Consider the following 21,153-nt stretch of genomic DNA (forward strand, 5'->3'; position numbering starts at 1 on the left):
GATCACAGGCCCTGTAGACCACGATCTGCTTCAACGACCTGCTTCCATCTTCTTCTATCTGTCGCTGTCTCTTTCCACCCTGCGAGGATTCCTAATGTTGCGAAGTTCTTCTCTATGTCATCTTTCCACCATGTGCGAGGTCGGCCGAATAGTCTTGTTGCTTGGAGAAGGCCATCAAATGCCTTCTTAGGAGTTCTGTTGGTTTCTATTCTAGCCACACGCCTAGCCCACTGCAGTCTCCTACTTTTTAATTTCTAGACAATAGTGGATTGATTCATGAACTGATAAATTTCAGTGTTCTTTCGAACTCTCCATATGTCATTCTGCAACATAGGTGTCCAGATTTTTCTCATCAGTTTTCTTTCCAAAACATTCAGTTTTTCTCTTTCTTTCTAGGTAAGCTCCAGATTTGTGAACCATACAGTACTGCATTTGGTTACAACAAAGCCTATCAACAACGACGCGTATTTGAGAGATCCTGAATGTGCTGGCGCTAAAAACAACATTCATAGAGTGTAAGCTATATTATCAAACCCACGAAATATGGGTTTCAACCGAAAACAACGAAAACAATATTGCGTCTCGCAGGTTCTGCCTGTGAAACAGAGAGCGTTCTCCCCTCTTATTGGTTCAACCTTTCGTAGCACGTTGCCAAAATATCCCAGAACCTATTTTGTGGTTCACGCGAGAAAGTCATGGAATAGCTCTAGCAGTTGGTAGAGACGCTGAGTTTCGAAATGACATCTAGCGGGATCGCGTTTCCCTGGATTGAATTTTTGTCTTCATGTTTTCTAAAATATTGTGAAATAACTGGAAGTGACGTCACAAAACCCGTACATTTCCACGTTAACGTCAGCTAACTCGTCCCGTGTGAGGACGGCTAAACGTTCAGACAGGACTACGTCAAAGTGCTACGGCGATTGCTTTCGTGGAAAGTGTAGCAAACTTCTGATCGATACACTATTCAAACGACCGCAACAACGGAGGAAAAGTCCCGACATTCGATTTGGATTTTGTCCGTGCGTTCTTGTCAGAACTACAAAAGAGTGGAATTTACAATAAAACACGAACTAAAAGTGTAATTATAATTAATTGTCGGGAACGCTTAGAAGCAGAAGGAGACAGTCGTGATGGTATTTTATTCCTCATACTGACAGATAACATTTCACATTTACAGGGAGTTCAAAATGTCTGCTGCAGATGTTCAAATTGTCCATCATTGCCTTCAGAACATAAATCTGCTCTTCTAGACCGTGACTGTCACAACCGCTGGAAAATTTTCGGGACACCCCTGAGACTATTTTGCATCAGCCACTATTTCATTCTACAGATCTTCTCTTATATTACGCCGTTGGGAGAACACAAGCTCTTCATATGGTCGCATAACCAGAAGTCACAGGTTGTAAGCTCGTGAGATTGTGCTGACTATACAACAGGTGAGATGGAATCCTTTAATATAAATAGTTTTTCGATGTGACGAGATCCTTTCATGAAATTTCTGTCACCAACTTTCTCCTACGAAAGCCAAAATATGATTTTGCAATGTTGTCCTCGTGTAATGTAAGCATTTCACCGTTTCGGAAGTACGTGGATACATCGCGAGAAGAATTTTTGTTGCGAATGCAGACACTTGTGCACCTCGGGTTTCACCTCTATATCGCTTCTGAAATACCCTAGTGCTTCTTTCAGACGTCCAGACCAATGAAAGTTATTCAAGCCGAGATCTTGTGAGTAACAGGGCGTTCGAGACATTCTAATTTCGTGTCCTGTATTGGCGCTGTGTTTAGAAGTGCAGTAGGGGGGCAAACATTGTGTTTCTACAAAAACACAGAAGTCGTCTTTTACTCTTGATCATAGGGCTAAGGTGATTTCGTAACAGATCTGGGCACGAATTTATATTTCGTTTCCTTTCCAAGTAATGCTTAAAATAATTCCAAAAGAGGGTGAACATGACTTTCGCTGTCGATGCTTGAGTGTCGAACTTTTTGGTTTTGGCAGAGAACTATGACGCCATTCCTTGCTTGTTCTTTTCGTTTCATGTTGGTGATAGTCATCGAGATTTTACATCCTCTAAAATTTCCGTCTACAATTCCATTATTTTCTATCTAGAAATCACGCTAAAATACCTGTCTGCCATTTTCGCGACTATCTCTCAATTCAGCAGTCAACTGACGTGAAAATTTATCTTCCAGATAATTTACTCAATCGCAGCGTATCATAGACTGTTTTGTGCTGAACCAAGATTTACATCCATAATTGTGACTACTTCCTTTACAGTTATAATTCTGTTGTCCTCTACAAGCTCATCCATTGGAGCAGTGCTTTCGTCCGTCAGTATGCTGTGTGCTTGGCCTGGATGCGGAGCCTCTTCCAGGAAGTTACGCCTGTTTTAAACTCCTTGCATCTCTCGTACACTTTCTGCTAGCATACACGCGAATCACCAGACTGTGCTTTCATCCTGCAATACCTTTTGGCTGCGGTCGCAGGTTCGAATCCTGCCTCGGGTTCTAGTTCTAATTCTAAGTTCTAGGGGACTGATGACCTTAGAAGTTAAGTCCCATAATGATAGAGCAATTTCAACCATTTGATACCTTTTGACATCTTTAACAGCTTCACTTCTTGGCCGGACCACGGAACTTTTCAGTCTGCCTTTAACCTAGCCTTCACCTCTCAACGATGTGAGGAGTGCCAAAAACATCCCTTGGTTCGGATTCCACGTTAACTGTAGGTCACCTTTCCCTGGTTGGATAGCTGGAGTGGAGTAAGGATACGCAAGTTCCCGAAGTGGCGTCCAATTGAAAGACTTGCACGAAGCCACCAAGCCACACGAAATTTATTAGATTGCTGCATAAGTCTGTAGCATTTTTTCGTAAGTTTGACAGATACAACACACGCACATAACAGAGACTTACGGAATATTGATAATTTTTACTGATGGACCGTCTGACAGCAACTGAATGAAACACAATTTTAGTGCCATACGCATTTCGCCTTTATTTTCTGCAAGGCATCAACAGTGGCCTGGAATATGTACATATGTTAGCTATTTATTTTACATTTTTGTCACCGTACCTATAGGTTATAAACAGTTCTGGTGGTTAGCATTTCCTATTAAGTAGTAATATTTTGAACTGTACTTACAGGTTGCGTGGACAGTTTCTTACATATTACGCTCCTGTTGCATTTTTGCTGCTGTTCTTCTTCTTATGAATGCCAATTTGCTGTTTTTTCCCCACATTCCACAGCACTATGAACTGAACGCTTGTTTCAATGCAATGTTTTGGTTTATGTTGCCGACTGTCAAATGTTTTTTGCCAAAGGTCGAATGTTATTGCCAAACTTTCGAGTGTAATTATTGAAGTATCTGTAATCTGTTCGTGTATGCTTTTGTGTGTGCGTTCGTTTATGTGTATGTGTATGTGTGTGCGAGTGTGTGTGTGTATGTGTGTTTTGGTGTGATATAATTTTTTGTGCTGTGTGTGTGTGTGTGTGTGTGTGTGTGTGGGTGTGTGTGTGTGTGTATGTGTGTTTTGGTGTGGTATATATATAATTTTTTTGTGGGCTGTGTGTGTGTGTGTGTGTGTGTGTGTGTGTGTGTGTGTGTGTGCGCCGAGCGGTTCTAGGCGCTACAGTCTGAAGCCACGCGAACGCTACGGTCGCAGGTTCAAATCCTGCCTCGGGCATGGATGTGTGTGATGTCCTTAGGTTAGTTAGGTTTAAGTAGTTCTAAGTTTTAGGGGACTGATGACCTCTAAAGTTAAGTCCCATAGTTCCCAGAGCCATTTTGTGTGTGTGTGATGTGTGTGTGTGTGTGTGTGTGTGTGTGTGTGTGTGTGTCCGTCCAGAAGGTGAAGGGGGAAGATTTTTTTTTTATCTTATAATTTCCTTTATTAAGTGTAGTAGGGAACTTGTGCTGATGTGTGTTTGTTCATTTATCACATGTTTGTTTTCTGCTATGGCTTTCTAGATGTGGAAGTTTTCTTGCGTTTGTATGTTTGTCATGGTTGCCTATTCTCATTATTTTGGTTTCTTGTTCCATGTTGGTAGGATGATGGTTATGGTGTTTTAAATGTTCTGCAAACGTGGAATGGTTTATAGAATGAAATTTTCACTCTACACCGGAGTGTGCGCTGGTATGAAACTTCATGGCAGATTAAAACTGGAGAGAGGTGTTGGCAGAAGTAAAGCTGTGAGGACGGGGCGCGAGTCGTGCTTGGGTAGCGCAGACGGTATAGCACTTGCCCGCGCAAGGCAAAGGTCCCGAGTTCGAGTCTCGGTCCAGCACACAGTTTTAATCTGCCAGGAAGTTTCGTGGAATGATTTGTTTCATACTTCCAACATCTGATATGTTCTTTGTATCGTGTTTCAAGATTCCTGCATGTCATGCCTATGTATACTGCATCACAACTTTGACATTCAAGTTTATATATTCCTGATTGTTGGAATTTGTCCCTTTTGATAGCTGGCTGGCTTAGGTGTGACTGGAGGGATGCCCAGGCTTATATGCTGTTTTGAAGCCCTGTCCATAAGTAAAAATTATCAATATACCGTACTATTACACTCAACTGACGAAGACAGGACTACAAAAGTTGAAGATAACAGAGACTATTCACTATTTACGAGTCTGCCAACGCTGGGGTAACTTTTCGATTTCGCGACTGTAGAAATCGTTTGGTCTTGAGGCAAATAACCCTTCGAGCCATGTTCGGAGCGCATTTTCATCCGGAAAGGAGGTTTCTTGAATGTTGCTCGACAGAGAGAGGGGAAATGTGAAAGTCTGAGGGCGCGAGATCAGGTGAATAAAGTGGGTGTGGTATGACTTCCCAACCAAACTCCTGATTAGTATTTTTGTCAGTCTAGCAGAATGCGGGCGGGCGTTATTGCGGAGTAGCAGTTTTCCTGGTCATTGCCCTTGAACTGTGCCTGCCAAATGTAGCAGTTGTCGACAACAAAAATCTATGGCGATGGTTATTCCTCGGAGAAGCAGTTCGTAGCACACCACGCCATCGCTGTCCCATCAGATGCACATTTTCTTTCGTGGATGTGCACAGGTCTCTGTATGGGGAGTTGCTGCTTCGTCTGGACTCAACCATTCCTTTCTACTGCTTACGTTAGCATACATACTCAATTTCTCGTTACCAGTAGCGTTACAGTGTAGGAATGGTCGGTGCTATTCACGAGGAAATTGATGACGAGCAAGCAGAGAAACATACACTCCTGGAAATTGAAATAAGAACACCGTGAATTCATTGTCCCAGGAAGGGGAAACTTTATTGACACATTCCTGGGGTCAGATACATCACATGATCACACTGACAGAACCACAGGCACATAGACACAGGCAACAGAGCATGCACAATGTCGGCACTAGTACAGTGTATATCCACCTTTCGCAGCAATGCAGGCTGCTATTCTCCCATGGAGACGATCGTAGAGATGCTGGATGTAGCCCTGTGGAACGGCTTGCCATGCCATTTCCACCTGGCGTCTCAGTTGGACCAGCGTTCGTGCTGGACGTGCAGACCGCGTGAGACGACGCTTCATCCAGTCCCAAACATGCTCAATGGGGGACAGATCCGGAGATCTTGCTGGCCAGGGTAGTTGACTTACACCTTCTAGAGCACGTTGGGTGGCACGGGATACATGCGGACGTGCATTGTCCTGTTGGAACAGCAAGTTCCCTTGCCGGTCTAGGAATGGTTGAACGCTGGGTTCGATGACGGTTTGGATGTACCGTGCACTATTCAGTGTCCCCTCGACGATCACCAGTGGTGTACGGCCAGTGTAGGAGATCGCTCCCCACACCATGATGCCGGATGTTGGCCCTGTGTGCCTCGGTCGTATGCAATCCTGATTGTGGCGCTCACCTGCACGGCGCCAAACACGCATACGACCATCATTGGCACCAAGGCAGAAGCGACTCTCATCGCTGAAGACGACACGTCTCCATTCGTCCCTCCATTCACGCCTGTCGCGACACCACTGGAGGCGGGCTGCACGATGTTGGGGCGTGAGCGGAAGACTGCCTAACGGTGTACGGGACCGTAGCCCAGCTTCATGGAGACGGTTGCGAATGGTCCTCGCCGATACCCCAGGAGCAACAGTGTCCCTAATTTGCTGGGAAGTGTCGGTGCGGTCCCCTACGGCACTGCGTAGGATCCTACGGTCTTGGCGTGCATCCGTGCGTCGCTGCGGTCCGGTCCCAGGCCGACGGGCACGTGCACCTTCCGCCGACCACTGGCGACAACATCGATGTACTGTGGAGACCTCACGCCCCACGTGTTGAGCAATTCGGCGGTACGTCCACCCGGCCTCCCGCATGCCCACTATACGCCCTCGCTCAAAGTCCGTCAACTGCGCATACGGTTCACGTCCACGCTGTCGCGGCATGCTACCAGTGTTAAAGACTGCGATGGAGCTCCGTATGCCACGGCAAACTGGCTGACACTGACGGCGGCGGTGCACAAATGCTGCGCAGCTAGCGCCATTCGACGGCCAACACCGCGGTTCCTGGTGTGTCCGCTGTGCCGTGCGTGTGATCATTGCTTGTACAGCCCTCTCGCAGTGTCCGGAGCAAGTATGGTGGGTCTGACACACCGGTGTCAATGTGTTCTTTTTTCCATTTCCAGGAGTGTATATGGCCACCCGCTGATTTTTGTGATTTTGGCTCAGAGCATTTTTAAACCTTACCCACTGCATGCAAATGTCACACGATGATGGAATGATCACAGTTCATCACATTTGCCAGTTCTCGAGTACAATGACGTGAATCATTGTGGATTATTGCGTTTAAACGATCTTCATCAAACCCTGAAGATTTTCCTGAACGTGGAGAGCCACTAACGTCAAAACGTTCCTCCTTAAAACAAGGAAACCACTTTCTTGCCGTGCTCGGTCCTGTGATATTATCCGCATACACGGCGTAAATGTTTCTGGCTGCCTCCGCTGCTGTCATTGCTTTCTATTAAACTGAAACAGAAGACTCTGTAGGAAATGTTCCCATTTCTTGATATGGCACTCCGTTTTCTAGCGTCCACAGCTCTGCTCACTGTCTCCAAATGACAAAATTACAACACACAAACTCAGACTACAGTGAACTACAAATAAAAAATGAGAGTCGATAAATAAATCCATAGCAACCGGAATAACAACATACAAATCAGTAATGCTACGAACTTATCCAGCAATCTAATTTTGATCCCCTCTCAGGTTGAAGCCCCAGAAGGCCGCTTTTGTCGTGTGGATCTTAAACGGGAACTGCGTTTGGGATGGAAAATTTTTTATGAAGATCGATATGTGTTGTACCGATATTTATAGTAATAGACGTGTTTTGAAAGAAGATATTGATGTTTCGATATGTCGGTAGATATTTTCGACATTTACAGGGATTAAAAAAAATTGATCGAAGTCGCAGAAATGATGAACAGACATTTAAAAATCGACAAATACTTAATTATGTCCAGCAGGACCCAATAAAAGACAAACAATGTACTATAAAACCACTTATTTATACAAAACAAGTTATTAATGAAACCACTTATCACCACCGACAAACTTTAACGAAACACTTTGTTCAATATGTTCCCCTATCAGTCGGCTTTGCTAAGGTAGCCACTATTTCGGACGAAACAGAAGAGGCTTGGCATATTAAATATTTTCTGACAAAACATATATGAAATGATGACTATCGAAGCAGAACTTTACAGGATCACAGTTCTGTCCTAAATGTGATTGATCGAGAATCAGAGCTTGAATTTCTCGTGTGACCGAGCCTCCAGACAACAGTTTTTCATGCCGTGACCAAACTAAAGGCTTGTTAGAGGTTTCTTGTATTGGGAGAAGGGAATGGTAATTTCGACCATTCACTCATACACTGATGACACCAAATATGTGCATTTTACACGTTTTGCGTATCATTTGCATTGGTGGAAATGACAGACGGAAGTATCACCAATAAGCAGTATTATACATTCATGTTCAAATCTGGTGCTCATTTGTAGTACTTAATAAGAAATTAAATAAAGCTCATTGTAGGACATTTACAATCATATTGAATAGATTATTAGTAGTAGGAATGGGTAAGAAATTTGCTGATGAGAAGCATCGTGCCTACGAATAAAAAAAGACAGACCAAAATATCACTTTCGACGTTCAATATTAAATATGGATTAGTCGATATACTAGATAATTCTGATGACGATATACACTGAAGAGCCAAATAAACGGGTACACCTATCTAATATCGTGTAGGGCACCCGCAAGCACGCAGAAGTGCCGCAACACGACGTGGAATGGACTCGGCTAATGTCTAATGTAGTGTTGGAGGCAAATGACACTATGAATTCTGCAGGGCTGCCCATAAATACGAGGATGTGGGGATCTCTCCTGAACAGCACATTGCAAGGCATCGCAGATATGCTCAATAATGTTCAAGTCTGGGAAGTTTGGTGAGCAGCGGAAGTGTTTATTCTAGACGAGCTTTCCTGGAGCTACTCTATACCAATTCTGGTCATGTGGGGTGTCGGATTGCTCTGCTGCAATTGCCAAAGTCCTTCGGAACGCACAATGGACGTGAATGGATGCAGGTGATTAGACAGGATGCTTACGTACGTGTCACACGCCAGAGTCGCATCTAGACGTATCAGGGGTTGCATATCACTCCAACTGCACACGCCCCACACCATCAGCTTAAACAGTCCCCTGCTGACAAGCAGGGTCCATGGATTCATGAGGTTGTCTCCACACGTCCATCCGCTCGACACAATTTGAAACGAGACTCGTCCGACCAGTAACATGTTTGCAATCATCAACGGTCCAATGTCGGCATTGACGGGCGCAGGCGAGGCGTAAAGCTTTGTGTCGCGCAGTCATCAAGGGTACGCCGACCGGTGTGGCCGAGCGGTTCTAGGCGCTTCAGTCTGGAACCGCGTGACCGCTACGGTCGCAGGTTCGAATCCTGCCTCGGGCATGGATGTGTGTGACGTCCTTAGGTTGGTTAGGTTTAAGTAGTTCTAAGTTCTAGGGGACTGATGACCACAGATGTTAAGTCCCATAGTGCTCAGTGCCATTTGAACCATTTGAAACATCAAGGGTACACGAGTGGGTCTTCGGCTCCGAAAGCCCAAATCAGTGATGTTTCGTTGAATGGTTCGCACACTGACACTTGTTGACAGCCCAGCATTGAAATCTGCAGCAATTTACGGAAGGATTGCACTTTTTTCAAGCTGAACGATCCTCTTCAGTCGTCGTTGGTCCCGTTCTTGCAAGATCTTTTTCCGGCCGCAGCGATGTCGGAGATTTGGTGTTGTACCGGATTCGTGGTAATCACAGTACAGTATGAAACGATCGTTCGGGAAAATCCCCACATCATCGCATATAAGCACTTGTTGTCTTATATAGGCATTGCCAGCCGCAGCGCCATATTCTGCCTGTTTACAAATCTCTGTATTTGAATACGCATATGTACCGGGTGATCAAAAAGTCAGCATAAATTTGAAAACTTAATAAACCACGGAATAATGAAGATAGAGAGGTAAAAATTGACACACTTGCTTGGAATGACAAGGGGTTTTATTAGAACCGAAAAAACACGAAGTTCACAAAATGTCCGACAGATGGCGCTGGACAGCAAAGCGTCAGTGACTGCGCATGACAATCGTGTATAAAAGGAGCTGTAATGAGAGAAAGAATCAGATGCGCCAGCAGTCGCAGCATGTTGACGTTACCTGAAAAGGCGCTTTTAGTGAAGCTGTATTATCAGACTGGTGAATGTGCTAGTTCATCGTTACGATCCTATCGCCATAAGAAGGGGAATCGAACGGGTAAAGGTCCGTTGACAAATGCAGCTGTGGCGAGAATGATTTCGAAATTCGAAGCCACGGGTTTTTTAGACGATAGACCCCGTAGTGGCCAACTGAGCACGAGGCGTAATGCTGCTGAGACAGTTCAGGAAGAAATCGAGACCGTAGCGGGTTCGTCTATGCACGAGGAAGTCAGAGCTCGTGCAGTCGCACGTCGTACCGGCACACTACTGTTTGGTTGGCGTACGCTCCGATGCTATCAGTAGAAAATCCATCGGCATCATGAACTGTTAGCTGGCGATTTAGTGAAGCGGAGGGCATTTGCGGTGTGGGCGTTTCAAAAGATGGCAGAAGATGACGACTGGTTGAGTAACGTGTTGTGGACCGGCGGAGCTCATTTCACGCTCCGAGGGCCTGTCAAGGCACACAACTGCAGAATTTGGGCTATTGAAAGTCCTAGAACTGTCGTGGAACATCCATTGCACGACGATAAAGTCACGGTATGGGTTGGATTTACCACATCTACCGTTATCCGGCCCTTTTTTCTTCGAGGAATTGCGTGATTCTGGTTTTGTAACTGCTACCGTGACGGGTGAGAGGTACGCCGATATGTTACAGAATCGCATCATCCCCAGCCTGGCTAATAAACACCTGCTGGAACGTACGATGTTTATGCACGATAGCGCTCCACCTCATATTGCTAGACGCGTGAAAGATCTCTTGCGCGCGTCGTTTGGTGATGCTCGTGTGCTCAGCCGCCACTTTCGTCATGCTTGGCCTCCCAGGTCCCCATACCTCAGTCCGTGCGACTATTGGCTTTGGGGTTACCTGAAGTCACAAGTGTACCGTGATCGACCGACATCTCTAGGGATGCCGAAAGACAACATCCGACGATAATGCCTCACCATAGCTCCGGACATGCTTTACAGTGCTGTTCACAACATTATTCCTCGACTACAGCTATTGTTTAGGAATGATGGTGGACATATTGAGCGTTTCCTGTAAAGAACATCATCTTTGCTTTGTCTTATTTTGTTATGCTAATTATTGATATTCTGATCAGATGAAGCGCCATCTGTCGGACATTTTTTGAACCTGTATTTTTTTGGTTCTAATAAAACCCCATGTGATTCCAAGCATGTGTGTCAATTTGTACCTCTCTATGTACATTATTCCGTGATTTATTCAGTTTTCAAATTTATACTGACTTTTTGGTCACCCGGTATATCAGTTTCTTTGGCGCTTCGGTATACAGAGTGTTACAAAAAGGTACGGCCAAACTTTCAGGAAACATTCCTCACACACAAATAAAGAAAAGATGTTATGTGGACATGTGTCCGGAAACGCTTAATTTCCGTGTTAGAGCTCATTTTAGTTTCGTCAGTATGTACTGTAGTTCCTCGATTCACCGCCAGTTGGCCCAATTGAAGGAAGGTGATGTTGACTTCGGTGCTTGTGTTGTTATGCGACTAATTGCTCTAGCATGAAGCACATCAGTACGTAGCATCAACAGGTTAGTGTTCATCACGAACGTTGTTTTGCAGTCAGTGCAATGTTTACATTTGATGTGTGGATTAGCACGGGGCAATAGCCGTGGCGCGGTACGTTTGTATCGAGACAGATTTCCAGAGCGAAGGTGTCCCGACAGGAAGACGTTCGAAGCAATTGATCTGCGTCTTAGGGAGCACGGACCAATTCCATGGCCTCCACGCTCTCCTGACCTCAACCCTCTTGACTTTCATTTATGGAGGCATTTGAAAGCTCTTGTCTACGCAACCCCGGTACCAAATGTAGAGACTCTTCGTGCTCGTATTGTGGACGGCTGTGATACAATACGGCATTCTCCAGTGCTGCATCTGCACATCAGGGATTCCATACGACGGAGGGTGGGTGCATTTATCCTCGCTAACGGAGGACATTTTGAACATTTCCTGTAACAAAGTGTTTGAAGTCACGCTGGTACGTTCCATGATTAATGTGATTCGAAGAGAAGTAATTAAATGAGCTCTAACACGGAAAGTAAGCGTTTCCGGACACATGTCCACATAACATATTTTCTTTCTTTGTGTGTGAGGAATGTTTCCTGAAAGTTTGGCCGTACCTTTTTGTAACACTCTGTATATCGAAATGAAGAAATGTCGATATTTTGATACATCGCTATTTTTTGCCCGTAACTAACCTGACGCAATGAAATGTGTACAGCACAAATGTAAACAGTTTCTCGGTAACGCATAACTTTAAAATCGTACAGCTTCGCGTTAGGGGGAGTGAGGGAGAAAGGGGGAGAGAAAGAGGGAGAGGGAGAGAGAGAGAGAGAGAAGGGGAGAAAGACAGTGTTACTCGCCTGCAAACGGTGTGGCAGCAGTCCAGTGTCGGCGTGGGCATGGCAGCCGTCGGCGCTACAGTGCGTCGCGCGGCCGGAACTCGGTACGCACCACACAGCGGAGCGAAACACGCGGCAGCGCGGTCACGCCGCGACTGAGCCACGGCCCTGGCCGCGCCGGCGTGCCGCGTGCTGGCGCTGGGCACGGCCGCTGACGCAGCCGGCGGGAGAGCCGCGCTGGGCGGTGGGCGCGCCAGCCGGGGCGGCCGCAGCGACACGGGGGCTCCCACGGGCCGCCTGCCAGCCGCACCTCACTCACAGTGCGCACACCCGCTACACGGTGGCAACACGCCGATATCAGGAAGCACCCGTCAGCTCTCTCTACAGTATGGTTTTTTCCACCGTGTACAAACCTTAGGTACTGATCGATGAGAGGATATCGAACAAGAAACGTCTAGTGAAAGTAAGTCCTGAAATGCATGGTTTCCATTCTAGAGGCCGTTTATTGTTACAGAGACTGCGGTCTAATACAGTGTGAAAAGTATTTAAACCGACAAACTCTGGGAGGTTGTAGGAGACATCAAAACAAATATTTTTCCCTAATATATTTTTTTCTTATAAGGATTATTTAAAAAAAAAGGATTATTTTGAGCAAGCAGTAAAGGCAACAGAAGAAAAGTTCGGATTAGGTATTAAAATTCATGGAGAAGAAATAAAAACTTTGAGGTTCGCCGATGACATTGCAATTCTGTCAGACAGCAAAGGACCTTGAAGAGCAGTTGAACGGAACGGATAGTGTCTTGAAAGGAGGATATAAGATCAAAAAAAGCAAAACGAGGATAATGGAATGTAGTCGAATTAAGTCGGGTGATGCTGAGGGAATTAGATTAGGAAATGAGACACTTAAAGCAGTAAATGAGTTTTGCTATTTGGGAGCAAAATAACTGATGATGGTCGAAGTAGAGAGGATATAAAATGTAGACTGGCAATGGCAAGGAAAGCGTTTCTGAAGGAGAGGAATTTGTTAACATCGAGCATAGATTTAAGTCTCAGGAAGTGGTTTCTGAAAGTATTTGTATGGGGTGTAGCCATGTATGGAAGTGAAACGTGGACGATAAATATTGTGAACAAGAATAGAATAGAAACTTTCACAAATGTGGTGCTACAGAAGAATGCTGAAGATTAGATGGGTAGATCACATAACTAATGCGGAAGTATCGCCTAAATTCGGGAGAAGAGAAATTTGTGGCACAACTTGACTAGAAGAAGGGATCGTTTGGTAGCACATGTTCAGAGACATCGAGGGATCACCAATTTAGCATTGGAGGGCAGTGTGGAGGGTAAAAATCGTAGAGGGAGACCAAGAGATGAATACACTAAGCAGATTCAGAAGGATGTAGGCTGCAGTAGGTACTCTGTTTTGTTTTCTTTCTTTTTGTAATAAAAAAAATAAAAAAAATTAAAAAACAGAAATACTATAACTGCACATAGAAACCAGAAATACTATAACTGCACATAGAAACCAGAAATACAGTCTACTACAAGAACACGAGCCAGATGCTTTGTTGACTGAACCTGTGACTAAGAGGCATTATTGTTTAAGACATTGAAATAATGAGAAAAAAAGAAAAAAAGGAATTTTTTACCTTCATATATATTGACGAAAGGTACACTCTGATCATTACAGCATCCCCAATCCAACAACATCTGGTGTCTAGCCCATCAAAACAATACTACAACTTCTGAACAAGCACTCACTACCGCAACTTCTCAACTACGACACGCTACTGCCACATCTCAACAAGCACTCTCCACTACTACATCTCAACAAGCACTGCCTACCACCGCTTCTGAACAAGCACTCGCCACGACGACTTCACGACAAGCACTGTCAGTGGAGGCGGCTGAATAATACTCTCTGGCGCAATCTCTGGCGCTGTGACTCAGTGTAGCCACCTTTCAACAGCTCGAGCAAACGATTTGACCACCTAGATCACTCGATCATGAATCCATCGAACATTTATGGGACACAATCAAGAGGTCAGTTCGTGCAGAAAATCCTGCACCAGCAACACTTTCGCAATTATGGACTACTGCCAGCCGGCGTGGCTGAGCGGTTCTAGGCGCTTCAGTCCGGAACCGCGCTGCTGCTACGGTCGCAGGTTCGATTCCTGCCTCGGGCAATGATGTGTGTGATATCCTTAGGTTAGTTAGGTTTAAGTAGTTCTTAGTTCTAGGGGACTCATGACCTCAGATGTTAAGTCTCATAGTGCTCAGAGCCATTTGAACCATTTTTGACTACTATAGAGGCAGCATGGCTCATTATTTCCACAGGGGCTTCCAACTATTTGTTGAGTTCATGCCACGTCGAGTCACTGTACAGGGTCATTCAGAAGGGAGTCCGACACACGTTACAATGTATCCATGACTTATGTCACCTCAGTGTTGGGTTGTTGGATGTCCTCCTGAAGGACAATCATTCCAAATTCTGTCCAACTGGTGCGTTAATTCGTCAAAATCCTGAGCTGGTTGGAGTGCCCATAACCCGTAATACTCCAAACGTTTTCAGTTGGGGAGACAACCTGCGATCCTCCCGGCCAAGGTGGGGTTTGGCAAGCATGAATCCAAGTAGCAGAAACTCTCGCCATATGCGGGCGGGCACTATCTACCTGGAATGTAAGCCCAGGATGCCTTGCCATGAAGGGTAACAAAACAGGACGTAGAATATCGTCGACCTACCACTGTTCCGTAAATGTGTCACGGATGACAGCCTTAGGGATCCTGCTGTGACATGAAATGGCACGCCATACCATCACTCATGGTTGTTGGGCCTACAATGGGGGACAGTCAGGTTTGTATACCATCGCCGTCTGGGACGTCTCCAGACATGTCTGTGCTTTTCATCATGGCGCAGTTCAAAGTGCGCTTCATTACTAAAGACTATTCTACGCCAGTCAGTGATATTCCAGAACGAACGTGCACACACCACTGCAAACGGATTTGTTGGTGTGCAGACGTCAATAGTAGTCCGCGCAGGAGACTTCATGAGCTCAGCCCCCTGTGAGCTGCCTATTTACACTAGCAGCACCAATGCATTTACCTTAACGAGTACTACCAAAGGCGACGGTGGATGCTTTATGCCTGTCACAAAACATTAAACAAATTCAGTCAATCGTTATTAACTTTTACTAACTAAAGCTTTTTTTAAATAGGTTCTGATGTACGAGGGTTGGAACTTAAATATTGGCAACTATTTCTTCACAACCGATACAAAAGAGTTACATATTTTCACCTGTTAGTGTTCTTCAAAGTAGTCACCAGCCTTGTGTAGCCAGCGATATGGAAGGCGTAGTATACCGTTAGCAGAGCCTTTTGTGTCGATGGTGCGAATGGAGCGGTCTACTACCTGTCGAATCTCTGGATCATTTCTGAAGCGCATGCCATGCAGTGGTTCCTTCATCTTCGGAATGAAATCAAAGTCACAAGGGCTTAAGTCCGGAGAGTATGGTGCATGGTACAGTACTTCCCAGTCCCATCGACCGAACAGAGCAGCCACAGCTTGCACTGTATGCGCCCCGCGCATTGTCGTGCAAAATGATGAGTGGGTTGCGCAGAAAGTGTCGCCGCTTCTTTCCCAAAGCTGGTTGCAGGTGATGCTCCTAAAACGAACAGTAATACTGTCCATTGACGGTCTGCCGTGGAGGAACGTAATGCGTTAGGATAACACCATCACAGTCGTACACGAGAATCACCACAACATTAGACCGCTCCATTTGCACCATCAACAGAACTGGCTCTGCTAATGGGATACTGCGCCTTCCACATCGCTGGCAACGGATTCTACACAACACTGGTGACTACTTTGAAGGACAGTATCAGGTGCAAACATGTATCTTGGTTCAAATAGCTCTGAGCACTATGGGACTTAACTTCTGAGGTCATCAGTCCCCTAGAACTTAAAACTACTTAAACTTAACTAACCTAAGGACATCACAAACATCCATGACCGAGGCAGGATTCGAACCTGCGACCGTAACGGTCGTGCGGTTCCAGACTGTAGCGCCTAGAACCGCTCGGCCACCCCGGCCGGCTAAACATGTAACTGTTTTGTATCGGTTGTGAATAAATAGTTGCCACTATTTAAGTTCCAACCCTCGTATAAGTAAGGTCGTGAACCTGAAAATTCTTTTAGTACAGTCGTAGCAATACCAACGGATTTTCCGTAATGTGTACACAGAGCAGAGGGGTACCTTGCGATTACCGAAAAAAAGTTTAAAAATAATTTCGTTAACTGTCGTTGAGTTTTATTCATATCATATTTTGTAGATGTATGTAGAGGTGTTAGAAAGGTCCGGAACTTGAAAATATGAATATGACATTCATCGCGAAGTCATTGTTACAATCCATCTTGGATTTTCCGTTGTTTGACTATCGCGAAGTCACATTCACTGCTAATACTTATCTTTTATGTTACGTTTTACGGGGAAGTTCATAACAATGGCGGAATCCACTACAAGAAATAATTAAAAACAAAATTTTAAAATATAAAGTACGTGACGTTCTGTCGTCTCTGGGTCAACCGTTTCCTCCAAGACGCTGTGCTTGGCCACGGTTCAGCTATTCCCGTCAACATCGTCAAATAGTACCATTGTTCCTATTCAAATGCCTAGCGACTCGCCCATTACTCTAGCCGACCTCTTTGAGCTCAGCTATATCTCCTGTCTGAGCCATTCGCCGATTACTCCAACGGACTTCTTTGAGCTCAGCTACAAGTCCTACCTGAATTGCTGACATCTGCGTAGATAGTTCATGTGCCTGTCTGCGAGGCTTAATCACTGTCCATCAGTACGGAATGAAATTTGCAAAGCCTTTATGCCCTGGTATCCATATGTACCCGATGGACTATCCTTGCCTGCTGCGCTGTGAAATTGCTCTGCAGCTTCACACATTGATCCACCGCCACTTAATTTTACAGTTTTGCATTTTCTTTCGATACCTGTATGAATATAAATTTGTGACCAATCTGCATAACTCCTTTGTAACGGGCCCTTTATGATGTTATTTTTATTTTTGTATCTTAAAGCGTATTTTGATATAATAAGTAATAAAGGATTACCGAAATAGTGACCTCTTGTTGTTCTGCTTTCAACTATACTAATCGGTGGATGATGGAAAGTGACCATTTCACAGGCAATAAGACTAAGATCAGACTCTAACATGAATACACCACCTGACAAAGAAAGTGAAGCAGTAAGAAGGGGAGGTGGAAAAGAAATGAAACTTCAGTAGTTGAGAGGGTACGTGATGCGATTTAAGTGATTACAAAATCTATCCATAATTCTAAGTAACATGCCAGAATAAGCCTACTTATCAGTATGGTGATGCACCGTCTCTGGACGTGGTGCCTGAAATGATTAGTTTGGGAAGGATGTTATTACACTGCGGTGACAAATACGATGGGACCCCTACCCACTAACGTCGTGTAGGATCTCCTTTCACCCGCTGTAGTGCAGCAGCTCGACGTGGTATGAACTCAAAAGTCGCTGCCGCAAGTCCCCTGCAGATACGAAGGCTATCCAGAAAGTAAATTCCGATCGGTCGCGAAATGGAAACCACTGTCAAAACCCAATGAAATTTTGCACAGATGTGTTGGCCAGTGTCTCTAGTACGCCCATCGATCGCATAATGTCGCTCTTTTCAGTTCCAAGTGTACAATGAGCACGTAAAGATGCTTAGGAAAGTGTGTCTTCCGCCAAGTATGAAGGTCCAATGAGAAATTTCGCCTGATGGCGTGCTGCCCACGTAACACAACTGTCACGCCGTTTCTTCTTCATGACAATGCTCAGCTGCACGCTGCAGGGGCAATGTGCTCGATCACCCACAATACAGACCGCAGTTGACCCCTGAGTTTCATCTCTGCTCACATGAACCGCTGGTTATGAAGGCAACATTTTATGACAGACAACGAGGTATAGATCAGTGTAGAGACTAAGCAGAAAGCACAGGTAGCAGCCTTCTGTAACGAGGGTATTGGAAGGTTTGTACAATGCTACAAGAAGTGTCTAAGTCGGAGCGGCGGCTATGCAGAGAAATAGCTGGAAGGTGTAGCATATAAAACATTTTTTTTATTTTCACAGTGGTTTCCATTTCGGGACCGATCGGAACTTACTTTCTGGATGCCCTCGTATATTGAGCCATGGTGCCTCCACAGCGGTCAATAATTGCGAAAGCGTTGCCAGCGCAAAATTTTGTGCACGAACAAACCTCTAGTTAAAAACTTTCTAAAGGCAAGAGGGCATAAATATTTCTTTATTTACAACAACCGGTTTCGAGAGACTTTGCTATCATCTTCAGGCATGAATATGACAGCAAAATCTGTCGAACCCGGTTGTTGTAAGTAAAGAAACATTTATGCGATTTTAGCTTTAGTGAATTTTGTCAAGTAAAACATCGATCCTTCTGATCTCTCAACACGAAAAAATTCTCGATTATGTCCCATAGATGTTCGGTGGAATTTATGTCGCCAGATCATTCGGTCGAGTTGTCTAGAATGTTCTCAAACTAATTGCGAACAATTGAGACCAGTTGACATTGAGCATTCTCATCCATAAAAATTCCATCGTGGTTTGGGAACATAAAGTCGACGAATGGCTGCAAATGATCTCCAGGTAGCTGAGCGTAGCCATTTCCAGTTAATGATCGATTCAGTTTGACCAGTCCATCGCATGGAAACACAATCCGCACGCCATCAAGGAGTCACTATCAGCTTGCATAGAGCCTTGTTAACAACAACTATTAGCAGCTTTTACCAAATGAAATCGGTACTCTTCTGACCTGGCCACTGTTTTCCACGTCTAAGTTCTAACCGATTTTTGTCATTGAAAGACAAATACCAGAATTTATTGCAGAGTTTAAAAAAGAGTGCATCGTTGAACAACTAGTGTTTTTACGTTAGCAGCTAGCTGTGACGAAGGGTGCTCTGAATTTCAATGGAAGAATACAACAGAACGCGTACGCATGCATTCATAGTTACACACACACACACACACACACACACACACACACACACACACACACACATATTCACCTCATACACACACCTTAGTGACAGCAAACTGCTTTATTGTAGCCGCTCATTGGAGGATTTGGTCGCAGAAAGGCCTAACTGGAGTGGAAACAACGTAAAATGTTGCAACAGGGAGTAATGACGGGATGGCCCGCCTCGTGCAGGCTGTTCACATGTCAGTGTACCGACGGCGGAGACGGACCGCGAACGGTTACGTAACTCGACTAAAGTTTGTAAACAACTGAGCCGAAATGAGATTCACTGTTTCAATTTTCCGTTGGCCGTGTGAGGTAACAGGCGAGTTGTGGCGCCCTGGAAATATTCTAAGTTTGGAGTTGGCGTGGCCGCACTGGCTGCTCGGCAAGCTGGGGCTCGTCAGCTACCGTACGTTAGCCGAAGCAAGAGGGGTAGCCTCAAAGTGTAGTCCAGGCCGACAGCGTGGCTGGGAATGCCACGATAACGCTGTGTCGCGGAAGGTGCTTTGTGTCGATGAAGGAGATTTGTATGCCGGGAGTGCCAAAGATGGAACCATAATGGCAGACATTTCACAGTTCATGCAGAAAGTAATAATAGCCAGAGGAATCATGATATTTTAAAAAGAAACATGTACATTGCCATTATTTGCACGACGATTCTGATGGTGTAATCAGATTTTCAATATCTTTATTAGTTTAAAGTTCAGTATCTGACTGTAAATTATACAAATAACACCCAGCAACGCATTTCCAAAATCCAAATGGTTTATCCGATTTTGTCGATCGACATGTCCTTAGAAAGCTATTAGTGTAAACCTAAATTGGTATGGGTCAAATGGCTCCGAGCACTATGGGACTTAACTTCTGTGGTCATCAGTCCCCTAGAACTTAGATCTACTTAAACCTATCTTATCTACTTAAACCTATCATCACACACATCCATGCCCGACGCAGGATTCGAACCTGCGACCGTAGCAGTCGCGCGGTTCCAAACTATAGCGCCTAGAACCGCTCGGCCACTTCGGCCGGCCTAAATTGGTATGAATTACAGGCATGTAACTTGAATAGTACATGAGTTATTGGAGCTCAAAGTGGCCAATTACTATTAATCGCATCAGGCCTTGAGTACTCCACAGTCACACGAAAAAAAACGGTAGCAGCGTGCTTATAAATATATTTATTCTTCTATGTCCTTGTTTATATCCGATATATACTATTCATGAAGATATTGGTTAAATACAGGGCTATTACAAATGATTGAAGAGATTTCATAAATTCACTGTAGCTCCATTCATTGACATATGGTCACGACACACTACAGATACGTAGAAAAACTCATAAAGTTTTGTTCGGCTGAAGCCGCACTTCAGGTTTCTGCCGCCAGAGCGCTCGAGAGCGCAGTGAGACAAAATGGCGACAGGAGCCGAGAAAGCGTATGTCGTGCTTGAAATGCACTCACATCAGTCAGTCATAACAGTGCAACGACACTTCAGGACGAAGTTCAACAAAGATCCACCAACTGCTAACTCCATTCGGCGATAGTATGCGCAATTTAAAGCTCCTGGATGCCTCTGTAAGGGGAAATCAACGGGTCGGCCTGCAGTGAGCGAAGAAACGGTTGAAGGCGTGCGCGCAAGTTTCACGCGTAGCCCGCGGAAGTCGACGAATAAAGCAAGCAGGGAGCTAAACGTACCACAGCCGACGGTTTGGAAAATCTTACGGAAAAGGCTAAAGCAGAAGCCTTACCGCTTACAATTGCTACCAGCCCTGACACCCGATGACAAAGTCAAACGCTTTGAATTTTCGGCGCGGTTGCAACAGCTCGTGGAAGAGGATGCGCTCAGTGCTAAAGTTGTTTTCAGTGATGAAGCAACAATTTGTCTTAATGGTCAAGTGAACAGACACAATGTGTGAATCTGGGCGGTAGAGAATCCTCACGCATTCGTGCAGCAAATTCGCAATTCACCAAAAGTTACCGTGTTTTGTGTA

General features: G+C 45.0%; 1 protein-coding gene across 1 annotated transcript in view; it reads right to left on the reverse strand.

The window, feature by feature from the left end:
- Positions 1 to 12,266, reverse strand: part of LOC126088297 (probable beta-hexosaminidase fdl) — an 819,052-nt gene extending 806,786 nt beyond the window's left edge. The window contains exon 1 of the mRNA XM_049906427.1: positions 12,145 to 12,266. The gene's annotated coding sequence lies outside the window, so the exon portion shown is untranslated. The remainder of the gene's footprint in view (positions 1 to 12,144) is intronic.
- Positions 12,267 to 21,153: the final 8,887 nt, after the last annotated feature.

Source organism: Schistocerca cancellata, chromosome 6 (assembly GCF_023864275.1).
Source record: "Schistocerca cancellata isolate TAMUIC-IGC-003103 chromosome 6, iqSchCanc2.1, whole genome shotgun sequence".
Lineage (NCBI taxonomy): Eukaryota > Metazoa > Arthropoda > Insecta > Orthoptera > Acrididae > Schistocerca > Schistocerca cancellata.